This window comes from Rhodnius prolixus, unplaced genomic scaffold, assembly GCF_049639745.1.
Source record: "Rhodnius prolixus isolate KJV_2025 unplaced genomic scaffold, Rpr scaffold_2, whole genome shotgun sequence".
Classification (NCBI taxonomy): Eukaryota; Metazoa; Arthropoda; class Insecta; order Hemiptera; family Reduviidae; genus Rhodnius; species Rhodnius prolixus.
In genome coordinates this window covers 30,141,143-30,154,204 of record NW_027411592.1, presented here as the reverse complement: position 1 = coordinate 30,154,204, position 13,062 = coordinate 30,141,143, and the positions used below count along the sequence as shown (strand labels likewise).

The 13,062-nt window shown below is 33.8% G+C and overlaps 1 protein-coding gene across 2 annotated transcripts in view; it reads left to right on the top strand.

The window, feature by feature from the left end:
- Positions 1 to 12,011, top strand: part of ara (araucan) — a 232,405-nt gene extending 220,394 nt beyond the window's left edge. For both annotated transcript variants that reach the window (XM_074118929.1, XM_074118930.1), the window contains exon 7: positions 9,223 to 12,011. The gene's annotated coding sequence lies outside the window, so the exon portion shown is untranslated. The remainder of the gene's footprint in view (positions 1 to 9,222) is intronic.
- The last annotated feature ends 1,051 nt before the right edge of the window (positions 12,012 to 13,062 follow it).

The following is a 13,062-nucleotide window of genomic DNA, read 5'->3' as shown; positions in this document are numbered from 1 at the left end:
CTATTCTCCTCTCGGACAGACTTTGCACAACTGAGGCTGTGGCTGATGCGTGCAGGTATCCCAGACGTGCTACCAATCTTTCTCCTTCACTCTGCTTTTTCCCCATCTAGTTTTTCCAACACTACCACTAGCACAGACACCATAATTTATCGTGAGGCCACCAAGGGTTGGTTGGACGGAATTCCGTCGTCCAAGCGATTTATTACTTCTCAGGGGAGAATTCTTTTTTTTCCTGTTTTTTTTTTTTTTTCTATTCATCCTCACTCCCTCTAACATTCAAAGTTCCCAAATGTGCTTCACGCTGCCTGCTTACAAAGATTTCTTTTTGTACAGTGCTTATTTTATTTAGGCATGTCATTTAATAAAATAAATCTACGCCTTCATTATGTTTACAGTTACAAGTAGGAATCTGATTTTTACTTTTGCCTAGTGTGCTGCTGTAAGAGAAGGACATTCTTATCGTGCAAATTTTCTATTTTCAGATCCCTTTAGTCCAAAAAGAGTGGGATTTACAAATTGTTAGTTGTGTGACTAACCTCCGTCATTCAAAAACGAAAATCGCAAAAAGTTCAAATTTAGTATTAAGCTTAGGTACCAACAGAGGATGCGACTGCAAGTTAAATTCGGTCTTCGGGAAGTATCACCTTAAAGAATGGATTTCATTTTGGGGAGGAAATGTTCTGGAAAACGCTTTAACGGTTTCTTTTTGTCAGTACTTAATGAACTATTTGTGCAGAAGTAGATCTAATACTTTGATTAGTAGAATTTCTCTTTTATAAAAATGTTTTGGAAGAAAAAGGGTATAATTAATAATTATAATTTATAGCTTATCTGGATGTACGGAAAACTACGTTACCCAAAATTGTCAAGAGAGTATGCCCTGTGGGATTGCCAGCGTGTGATTTTGATGTGAGGAGAGGATGCACTGGGATGCTGACAGTTAATATGTGGTGTGCCGCCCAAGAGATTGTTTAGTATGCACGAGAATGCATGAATATGCATGTGAAGTGTTTTGTAAAGAGCCTTTTGTAAAACTTTTTTGTAAAAAAAAAAAAAGTTTGCATTTATTTACAGTTGATAGATCTCTAGATAATATGATTCAGAATGAGCATTTAAAGAAAGATGGTCCGTTTTAGCAGCAATGGAAAGCTATCTCTAAGTGGAAGTCTTATGCACAGTTTTAGAATTCTGTTCGAAGTGGTGAAAGAAGTAAACATGAAAACCAAAAAATCTATATCTTCGTTCTTTTAAGAAAACAATGAAAAATTTGCGTGTCGTTTCCTAAAAACAGAAACAAGTACCCTTTGGTTTTTTTGCGACAGGAAATAGAGTACTAAAAAGTAAAAGTAAAGTAAAGTAATCGCCTATTTTTTCAGGCGGGGCTTAACGTCCAACAACCAATTAGGTGTCTTGGACGGAGGCGACTAGCAAACGTACTTTACTGTAAATTTCTTTTATTAACCATTAATCGAACCCAGTACCACAATACATATTAGCTTCGCAGGTCTCGCCTCTAACCGCTCGGCTACCGTGGCGCCAATAGAGTGTACTATTTCTTTGATTAGATCGCTATTCAAAGATGTCCCTTGGAAGAAGTTTTATTGTATAATACGTAGTTGGAGTCACCGTGGCACAACCTACCCAAATAAAATAATCGCGCTAATGAACAGATTCTATATTTTAAGCACTTCATCAAATTCAAAATTTATCTGTTTGGAAAATTTCTGACGAAAAACTGTCTCATTTTATAAAATGGCTATAAAATAACTTACAAGTGGTTATAGGTCGCACTTTTAGGCCGCCTTGAATGAGGTTTGTGGTGCACAATGCTTTGTAAGAGTACAAATAGTGATATTAAGAAATATAAGTTTACTGTTTCGTTAGTTAAGTAGATTTGTGTAAAGTGAGGTATTAGAGTGGATAGAAGTTGTAGTATTGTGCAGGAGGTGGTTGTGGATATTGCAGCTACTGAGTTGCAGTTCGGGGCAGTATGTGGAGAAATTGCTGTGGAGTTAGGAGTTTGGACTGGGCGCGGTGCGGTGGTTGCGGTTAGCCCAACACCCCCAGTGGTGAGGCGGCAGAGAGGGGAGTGCCCCAGACCACGTGAGACAACAAGATGGCCGCCGTTGCCACGGTCCACCACCGACCTCCCCTCTTCAGCCAAGAGTACACACTACTTGCGCAATCTTCCACCAACATTTCTTGTTTCCTGGCACCTCTCTCCCAGACGCGACACTCAGCCCGGGCGTACCTACTTCTTTTCAACACCTACCACCTCCAGCTCCAGACAAGCTCGTCAAGAGCCTCTTACTTCTCTTCTTCATAGTTTCTCTCTTCACAATACTTTTTCTACTCCCCATTCACTTTATTTCTTTTTACACTGTTTCCATAAGAGATTCAACAATAGCAGACATATGTACAGAAACATCACTTTACTCCATTCAGTCCATCCTTACTTCTTCCTTTTCAACATTTATTGTTTCTTCAGCCTTCATACTCGAATACTTTATTATTCTTCGTTATGATTGTTTTACTCGGGTCCTAACATGCCAACTGCTAAAATTTAACAATTTCGGTGATTTTATGACCTTTATGGAATTGCCAAGTTAGATACTTAAAACAAAAAACAAATTATTTATCAGCCGACCTTTCTTTAAATCGTTTTGCATCCTCACATTACGTTTACTAAGAGTAAACATACCAATCTTAAATTCAACTGAATTATTATCATTGACTGATTATTTTCAATTTTAAAAATAACTCACATCACAAATAAAAGTGACTAGAGAACATAATCACCACCAATCGGGGACCAAGTGTCACTGCCCAGTAAATCACAGGAAAGGCTGGAGTCAAATTTTGTAAACCGGTGATTAAGTCATTTAAGAGAGAGTGTCATTTACGGTCATATGGCTTGGCACACCTTAATCTAGGTGTGTGGATTCAATAGATACTGAAATGATCGGCTATACTGGTCCGTAAGACTAAATAGGTTACAGTAGCGCGATATTTTTAAATATTTTGCTGTTTACAATCTAATTTTGAACGTCTATACAGGAGCCTTGCAATTATATGTAGAAACGCTTTGAGTTCTTGTTGCTAGTATTTTGATTCTACGTATGTCAAACGTTTCTCCATCTATAGTCGAAGGTGTCTTATTGTCAGTCAGTACATGGGAGTGCAATCAGGTTGAAGTAAATTGGTGAGCCGACAGCATGTCTAAAAGTGAAGCCTGTCACTTTTGAACGTTTACATTCATTTTCCACTTAGAAGACCTGTCTTTTAGATAGGTTAAACGTTGTTGTAATAACTGAGTATTCTGGACTGAGTCTCGGTTGGGGATTTAGATTTTGAAAACACATTATATAGTTTTGTAGTTGAAAGTTAGAAATGAAAGTCTTCGCACTTTTCAAAAATTACGGCGCACTCATTAAAATAAGCAGTCTGGATTTTTAAAAAAATGAAAGACAAATAGAAATTTTATGTAAACCAATAGATGAACTAAAGAACAAATTAAGTTATTAGGGAAAACAAAATTAATTACATTCTTTGAAAGCACAAGAAAGTGAAATATGGTCTCGAATCACCTGGTCTCATGCTCAATGACTGGGTGTCGTGGTTTTATTTGACTATTAATCACAGAACCAACTAAGAAATTGATTAGCCAAATCTGTTACCTCAAAACTAATTTGGTCAACTTGACCCGATATTAATTCTTGTAATAACTGATAAAATTTTGTAAAACCTTAGGCTCATCTTTTTTTTTTTAATTAATTTAAATTAATCTTGGAACCCCCACACTAGACTTAAAAGAACAGAACTAAACAGACGCTATCGACAACTTAAAAGACTCTTAGACGATAGATCAAAACTCTCTGATCAACAAAAGACTGATTTATACTTCTGTTTTGAAACCCATCTGGGCGTATGGAATAGAACTGTGGGTTTCAACCAAACGCTCCAATATCCAAAGGATTCAATCGCTACAATCTAAAATACTTCGAACTATCGTAAACGCTCCATTTTATGTCAACAATCTGACTATACACACTGACCTAAACATTCCTTTTGTCACCCAAGTTGCTAAAACAAGATACAGAAAACTCCACTTTAACCTGCAACCTCATATAAATCCTCTAGCTCAAAATCTTTTTTCTAGAACTCTTCCTGACAACCCGACAAGACGTTTTAAAAGACAGTGGCCTCGTGATCTCCTCTCAAGTGAAGAGAATGACTAACCATATAATGTTTTGGAGTGTTACCACTGGGTAACTTCTCCACTCGTTACGTTATCATTTACTACTCTATTGTATCATTGTTACTTATAGCGCTGACGCGCTGATTGTAGCACAATAAACGCAAAAAAAAAATAATAAATTTCTTGAAAAAGAAACCTCAAAATAAGGTTTTCAAGAACAGGAAAAAAAGACTTTTAGAGGATTTAGTCAAAACTGATACAAGTTTAGGTTCGTTAGGAGGAAACTACTTTATATTAAATGCAATCCGAATAATGTTGTTGCGTTAATGTGGAATTCTAGATTCACTTTTATCAATCATTAATAAAACTTTTTTTTTGGTACTCTGGCAAAAAATTTCCCGCAATCGCTTTCCGGGCGAGGATCGGACATTAAATAATTGCGATTTGTGTTATGAATAGCAAATCGATTGCGAACTTTACAAGAAACCGTTAATTTATATCCCAATAATTGTTTTAATGGTAACTTACGAGTTAAAGGTGATGTCCAAAGTAATAAAATTTAATTTTTAATTACCTAACAAAACTGTAAACCATTTTTTACTACCCTCAAGATAAAAACTTGCAGTTCCAAAGAAAATTCACATTTTTAAATTTGATTTGCTTGTTTTAAAAGTTATTATATTTTACTATCAGTTGGAGCAAGAAGAAATTAACACATAAAACTAAATCTAACAAAATGCTTTGCTGAAACACACGGTTGTAACCATAGTACAGCTTGCTACTTACCTAGACTCAGCATATTATGATGGGGTTATGTCTCATGCATTCTTTACTATGGAGTAATATGGCCTTTAATATAAAATTCCTATATTATTCTAATATTTTGTCGTATAGTAATAATGTTAAATATTTATTGCGATGTCAGTTATAAGAGAGGAAATCAAAATAAATTTTTACATAAATTATTTTTGTAAATAGTTTTTTTGTTAATTTGATCTAAGAAGCATTAAGTTTTGACAGAGATCATTGGTTTCTAAAGGTTAGTGCAGTAAACGGCCGTTTTCTGGGCAAGGTTCTCTCGTTACAAACTCTATTTCCATTGCCAAACAGTGATAGATCCTTGAAATAAATAATTTTTGAGGAAAAATTTTCTCCATAATTTGTGAAATAAAACTTTATTCTAGTTTCTAAAGTAACTTCCAGCACATGAACGAGATTCATCTTAGCGAATTATTCATATCAAGATTTGAGCTCCCCTGGGATGTGAACCTGTATTTGTGGGCTTGTTCAGACGGGTAACATACAACTTCTAAATTAGAAGTTCTCGCATCGTAGACGGAACCGTGGCCACGTTGCCAAAACAGATCAAAAGTAATACTGTACCAGCAGAAAGACTTTTACGCCAACAGTCTGAAATTATCGCATTGAATAAATCTAATAAAGTGGTCATTATTCTAAATTTTTACAACTTTTTATTTTTTTATAATTTAGAATCGGCAGACGTGCTGAATTTGAGTTCACCGGAAATACCAGGTATCCCCCCCCAAAAATAGCGGTTTTATAAGTTTCAAAACTTTCAAAGTTTCAAAAAAATTTTACTACCTCAATTGTAATAATTGAGCACCACATTTTTTTTGAAATTTCTTGATGATTGAATTGGCTAATTTGATTTATGCTTGGATTGAATGAGGCAATGTGATCACTTTTTTTGTAAAAACTATGTAATAACAAAATGAAATAGATCCAGTAGGAAAGTTTTGAGACTAATGTCCGGAGATATGGCGGAACTAGTCATACTCATAAGTATTACATAAAAAATAAAGCTTATAAAATTATTCTTGAATTAGCAATTACTCAGGCACTGCTTGGGGGCCATTTACATACCTTTGCGACCCTTTTCAGCCTGTCGTAATAATTGTACTGGCCTACCTCCTACAGATTCAGTTCCTGACGAGCAGTTCTATTTTGGCCCTTTGGAGATTTGTGGCCTTACTTGAACCTTTTTCTTTTGGATGCCACTTCTTTGTGGACTTCCTTGGGAAAGATTTTGACTTATTACTTTAGGAAATGATTCAGTAGAGGAGAGGGGGCCACATTTGAACAGGGGGCACCTTTGAACAGTTTTAATTTCCCGCCAAATATTTAAAACATTCATGATTGGTAATTTTCTCCATATTTTGTGGTAGACCTGTTGTATAATTGGCAGAGTTTCCCTTCGTTTTCATTGTTTGTAAAGTCAGAATTGAGAAATGTTATATTTTGTAAGGTGGAAGTAAAATTTTTGTTGCAGCTTTGGAAGTGTATTCTAAAGATTGTAGTGTACAAGGTGTAACTATTGTTAATCCATATTAACATTTGGAATTCCTATTTTTAAATCTAGTATTCACGAAAGTCTGCTTGCAAAAAGTGTTGGATATTATATTTTCTTTTATGGAAGGAGAGGAGGTACATTTCAACATCTCAGTTAAAATGTGCCCTACCGACCTGCAAGTTTGTGACTTTTTTTTTTTTTATTGGCAGAGAAGGGGAAAGTGGTACGAACCTACATTAAGGAGCGCAACAAACCATATATTTTGTTCAAACTTCCTAAACCCACCACTTCGGGTACAACATCCCGAACTGAGTAATTCTTGATTTTTGAACTAGATTTCAGTGGTTTAAAAGAGAAAGTAATGAAGTAGTGAGAGAAATAACTGATAGAAGGTAGATTCAGAGTAAAGTAATATCATTTTTTTCTATTTTATATTTTTTTCAAAGGTACCCCACCATATAGATATGTATGTAAAGTACCAACTGTTTATTGATATAGATCTGTTAAGAAGACTTGAAAGTTGTAGAAAACAAAATAAAAAGGTTCAATAATACGATTCTGTGCACTCTGTAACAGAAAATGTAAATTCTTTTCAAATGTGCCCCCTCTCCACTACTAAAAATTAACACATAAAATTCCTCAAATTTTAATTTAATGCTTAAACATTAAAGTTGTCTAAGTTTCTTTGCTTTTATTGCTAAAATAAATGCATTTAAACTCCTTTTTCTTTGTGGATTTCTGTGAAAATAAATAAGCCCAACTGAACTAAATGGACAAATTTAAAATATGATTTGTTTTTAAGTTCAAACGTGCGGAAAGAGTGATTTCAGGACGAAAAGACTTTCTTTCGGCGCTTGTAAAGACCAATTTCCCCACAAGACAAGGAAAAATCATTTTCATAACTTGCATGGATCTAAAGATTAATTAATCCGCATGAAGAGAAGCTGAGATTCATAAAAATGGTCAGCTTAGTGTCCATGGAATCTACAGTTATATCTGGCGTAGAGAATGTCCAGATAAAATCTATGCGATTGTACCCCCTAAGAAACTAAATATAAAAAAGTCCATTGAGCAGTGTAGCCGGAGCGGTATGGAGTGAATGGACGGCTGGTTGATTATGGGGAGGCTTTGTCTTCTAGCTAGATCATTAGTCACATTGTCGGACCTAGCTGCCAGCGCTATCTACTGCTGTCCACTATCTTACTGCGCCGGACACTGGCTGCATGGCTACTTCCACGACACGTTCGAATTATAACCGTATAATTGATGCTGTGTCAACTCGGGCTGTAAGCAAGGGCAGACCGGTTCCAGAGAGCCTTCTACCCTAGCTGAAGCGATCTAGTCAGTCCGCTAGTCCTCGGCCAGCTTAACATTAACCATTCTAACTTTTCTCACTAAATTCTAAATTTTTTCTTCTTTTATTTAAAAAAAAAAAAATCATTAGTAAACTAGAGAGAGAGTTGCACACTGTTTAATGCGAAATCGCTGTTTCTTCTGCTGGTTAGCATTCACGTCTACAAACAAATGTGTGAACGATACTTTTACTTACAATTTCTTTTAGTATTCAAGAAAATAACCTTCAAAGGAGATAGCCCAAACACTAAATTTCTGTCGAGTCTTTAGTCTTTTCTCTCTTCGGAAACAGGTTTATTTATTTCGTTCGACATTTATTGCGGTTTCTCCCAATCGTATTTCTGAAGTTTCTCAAACTTAATCGTTTATTGTTGCAGTTATTTTTTTGTTAATTCTGTCAGTTATTGGAAAATGTTCATTTAATATTAATTGAATGAAATTAAGAACTTTTTACCTCATTGAATACATGAATCAAATCAGAATAAAGCTGTATGGTATTCATTGTTACCTTAGTGCACTGGATAAAAAATAAATCAAAATACTGTCTCGACAAATTCGATAGAGGGGTTCGGAGTATAGAATTAAGAGATGTTGAGGAGCGAAACAGGAAGATGGGTCACATAGTGCGACCGATTCTCTTTATTCTACTCAATCCATTTTCAACATTTTCACATCAACGAGCGTAATATTTAGAATGAGCAAATGAGCAACCATTTCATGGTATTGGTATGGTAGCGAGAGTTTTGGTTTAATTAAATGTAGACTTGGACTTGAAAGGGAATGTATTCCTGGCTGCGTTTTGGTTAGCGTTAGCTCGGCAAATCCGAATTAGCTTATATCTAGTGCGCCCTAGAGAATAATATAAACGGGACGGGGCCTCTTTTTTTTGGAATAAACTGAAATGCAGTATTTTCGATTCAATCATAACCCATCTTCGTGTAAGATCGGTCAGTGTAGGAAGGTCCTACCCGTAGTGGAAGCGAGAAAGTCAATTTGATCTTGATCCGCCAATTAGTTTTACCCGACTATAATCTTGATTTTATTGATTGAGTGATTTATTTTAAATGATTTAAGGCGCGTCAACATCTGAGGTTGAGCTTTTTTCATTGCGCTGCCGGCCTCCGACTACTGTTCTATCGTTACTGGTAACACTGAAAATCTAAGAGTCAGCAGCTGTATTCAAACTCGGGAGTCCAATACGCTATCCAAATAGCTAATCCCTTATAACGTAATCCCTTCCCTTATAATCTTTATTCTAAACCCATTTATTTTATGATGCGCTACTTACATCGAGTAACAATTTTTAAATATTTTTGGAAAAATAAAAAATTAAATAAATAATATTTCTTTTTTGTTACAGTTACAACTGAAAGGGACAGAGCAAAAAAACTCGAAATATTGGAGAATGTTTTGGAAGTGAGATAACCATCGACCGATAAAAAAAAATTGCATTGAATTGGATGACTTCAAAGTGCGCGCGATCTTTTTCATTTCAGTTTTTTTGAAAGACCCGGGGATGAAGTGCGTGAAAATTTTAAGAAAATAATTAAATAAAACTTTTGTTTATTTAATAGTAACTATTTGTAAATTGTAAAAAAAAGAAAAATATATTTAAAGAAATAATAAAGAAGAGGATAAGAAAATGAATATATGTTTAGTGGGAATAAGGGACTATTTGGCTCTCTGTGAGCCGGAGCCGAGAACATGTATACGAGATGTTTACCCCCTCCTTAGCTAGAGCTACCGCCCCCACAACACGTCTATGATTTATTTGGTTCTCCACACCAAGATAAGCCAAGATTAATTGAAAATGAAGAAATCACAGTTTGTGTTCTCTATTGTATATAGTTACGTTAGTGTGCGTGCGTATGAGTCCGATCAAAACATTACTGGAGCTCCTGAAATATTATTATTAATAAATTGTTTATGGTTGTGCTACTTCTTCTTAATAATTATTATTATTTTTGTTAATTGTTATAAATAAAAAAAAAAATTAATTATTATGAAGCCTCACGTAATTTTTTTTTTTTAATTTTAATTTATGGTGTTTATCCTCGTGTATTCAATATATTTATATTTTAAATATATATGCATATAAATAATTATATGTTTAAGTGAATAAGCAAAATAAAAACTCCTTAAATGGGGTTAACTTTGCCCCCTTTTTTGTATCAAGCAAGTTGAAATTGTTTTACGAATAATAATAATTGTAAATAGATAAATATTAGGGCCAAGTGCAAAAGCCGAAAAGTTTTATTCTTAAAAAAAAAAGGAAATTTTAAATGAGAATTTAAAATGACTCCCAGTGGGCTCTTCTACCATACTTATTGAATGTTCTGTAAATTATTATTTTTAGTTTTTGTTATTTCTAATAAAAATACAAACCAACAATACTTAATCCTTATCTCTCCAAAAAAAAAAAAAAATATTAAAATGTTAAAAATGCAACAAAGGCTCCTCCTTTTATTTGTTGAGCAAGTTGCGAGAAGTAAGACGTAAAACAGAGCAAGGATTAGCGCGGTGAATTAACGAATCTTAAGATCCAGGTTCGATTCCTGTTGCTGTCTTTGAACTTACCTTTTAACGAAGCCTCTGGAACTATTATGTCATTAACGAGAGGACAACACTCTCCAAATTTGGGCGTCTACTAGAAAGGACATGGGCGTCAATGACTTTTCTTTTTTTTTTTTTTGTGAGCCCCGCAAATATTTAAAATACCTTCCGTTAGGCTTCTACAAAAATTTGAGATCTGGTTCATTTTCTGAAAGTTGTAGAGTGCTTAAACAAAATGCAGCTTCTTAAATTTCATTACACTTTATTTCCGCGTGGGGAAAAATATCAAAATGAAATTAACTAAATTCGAGGGAAAGATCACATTATAGACAAAATTTAAAATCGTATTATCTAATATTAATATAAGAATTTTAATGGAGAATGACTAATATTGATTACGAATTTCACAAAAACACTTTCACCATGATTCAACAGAAAGTTGGTAACAATAAGCCTTCTAGAATCTCTGGACGCCCTCAATGACAGTGCACAGGAGTGAGCGTCCTGAATTTTCTCTTCACGTAGCATATCCGCAGAAGGGTAGACAAAAAACCCAATTAGCGATCTGCGCAAAATTCCAATGACATCCAGAAGAGCTGCCGACAGCCAGACCAACAGGTATCAGGTCCGTCGCTTGTAGGTGATTGGCCATGACTGAATTTTGTACACAGACTTTAAATACGTCCAAAAGAGGGGGGGGTTTATTTTCAATAATTCTGTTTTATATAATTAATTTTTAGGCCTCAATAGGCCTTTAATGTTGGTGCGCTTTAGGTATTTAATTGGAACTAAAAAATAATTAAATAATTATTGCCGGAGCTTCTTTTAGTAAAGTTCATTTTGTGGTTATGTTATCGTTCTCCTCAGCATTCCTTTCAAAAGAACTCTTTTTAAATAGCATCTGTTTCGAAGTTTACTTAAAAGTGGTAATTTATTTAAACTTTCTAATTTTAAAGGAAGTTTCAAGCTTAAGGAGAACCACCCAATCGTAACTCAAAATTTCTGCTTAGCTCTCCTGTCTTCATCAATTTCCTGCACCCTAATTCTCGAGTTGTATTCCTTAAAATCAAGTCTAAGGCCCCCGTAAGACGGCCTCTTTGAACTGGATCCTGTCTCATTAATGCCAAGAATACAAATTTCAATATGATCGAACGGTCTTAGAAAATTCGTTGCAAAAATTCTCGAAAGTTTATTTCAATACATTTGTACGGAACTGCGAGATTCTTTATTTTTCCCATCATTCCCTTTAGGCCATATTTCTTTAGATTTTGCTGATTGTTTTCCAACATTTCTTTAAAAACCTAAAAAGAAGAACCAGTTTTTTATAAATGATATATTGTACAAAAAAGATTTAAGGCAAATATTTAAATTAGACATCGCCCACTCTAAACAAACGTGGAATATTTAACATTTATAAATAATAATACAATTCATCGTCACAATGTCTAAGAGTGCGGCCATTACAAAAACATAATTTCAGAATGTAAAAAATAAATAAATAAATAATTCATTTATTAGATCGGCGTATTAAGCATTTTATGCCTAAAACAAATTCTCAACTCATGAGTAATTGTTTTATTTCTATTAAATGAAAAACTGAGGAAGCCCTTGAAAAACGCCTTTGACCTTCATGTTCTAACCAACTTATCGGTTATTTTTTTAATTTCGAACAGCCGAGCTGTTTGACTACTTGCCGATCGACTCAACAAAGGAGAGATAAGGTTTAAGCAAAAATTACCCTTGTACATTATATACATATTTATATAGTATAAACTTATACATATTTAGGTACATAATTTTGTTTTTTGGGAAATGGAACAAAAACAAAGTATTATTTCTCTATGTAGGAATATCTCTTTAAATTAAAGTAAATTCAAATTTATATTTAAAAGTAAATAAGTACCAAGTTCTCTTTATAAACTACATAGATTTAGACAACACATTTTTTCTAGTGAAATAATTATTGTCTTTTTTTTCTTTTTTTTTTTAAAGCACATAATTTTAAAAATTGAAGGAAACGAAATAAAAATATTTTGTTAAATAGTAGGAATAATGTTTTTGTAATTATAGAAAAAAAATTAACAACAGATTGTACTGGATATTTTATATAATAATAATTATTTTCTGTAATTTATTAATTGAAAATGGACTAATTACTTTTATTTGACAGAAAAATTAAAAAACAACAAAAAACAAAACTTCTCCCAAGCTTATATATAAATATATTGTAAGAAAGGAAAACAGCTTCTATTCTCGTTCTATAAAATGTTAATAAAGTATTTTTGTTTAATATAATTATATATATATTTATTTCTTGTTTTTATTTAGATATTATTAGTTGAACAATTTAATCAATTTTCAATTTTATTATCGTCTTACCCCGTTTCACTCTTATAACCCACATTACGAGGGTCGTTTGAAAAATCCGTGCAAAGTCAGAGAGATAGCACCACTGGTGCGTATCGAGGTTATGTTTAGTTAGTAGCATCTCTTGGAAGAACACAAACCAAGTTTCAGCCAGATCCGTCTATTTCTTTGTGTTTAGAATTCGTTTGAATCGAGGAAGTCGAGTGATTTTCAAAAAATGGACGAAAAAGAATTTCGTGTGTTGATTAAAAACTACTTTATGAAAGGCAAAACGCCTCAG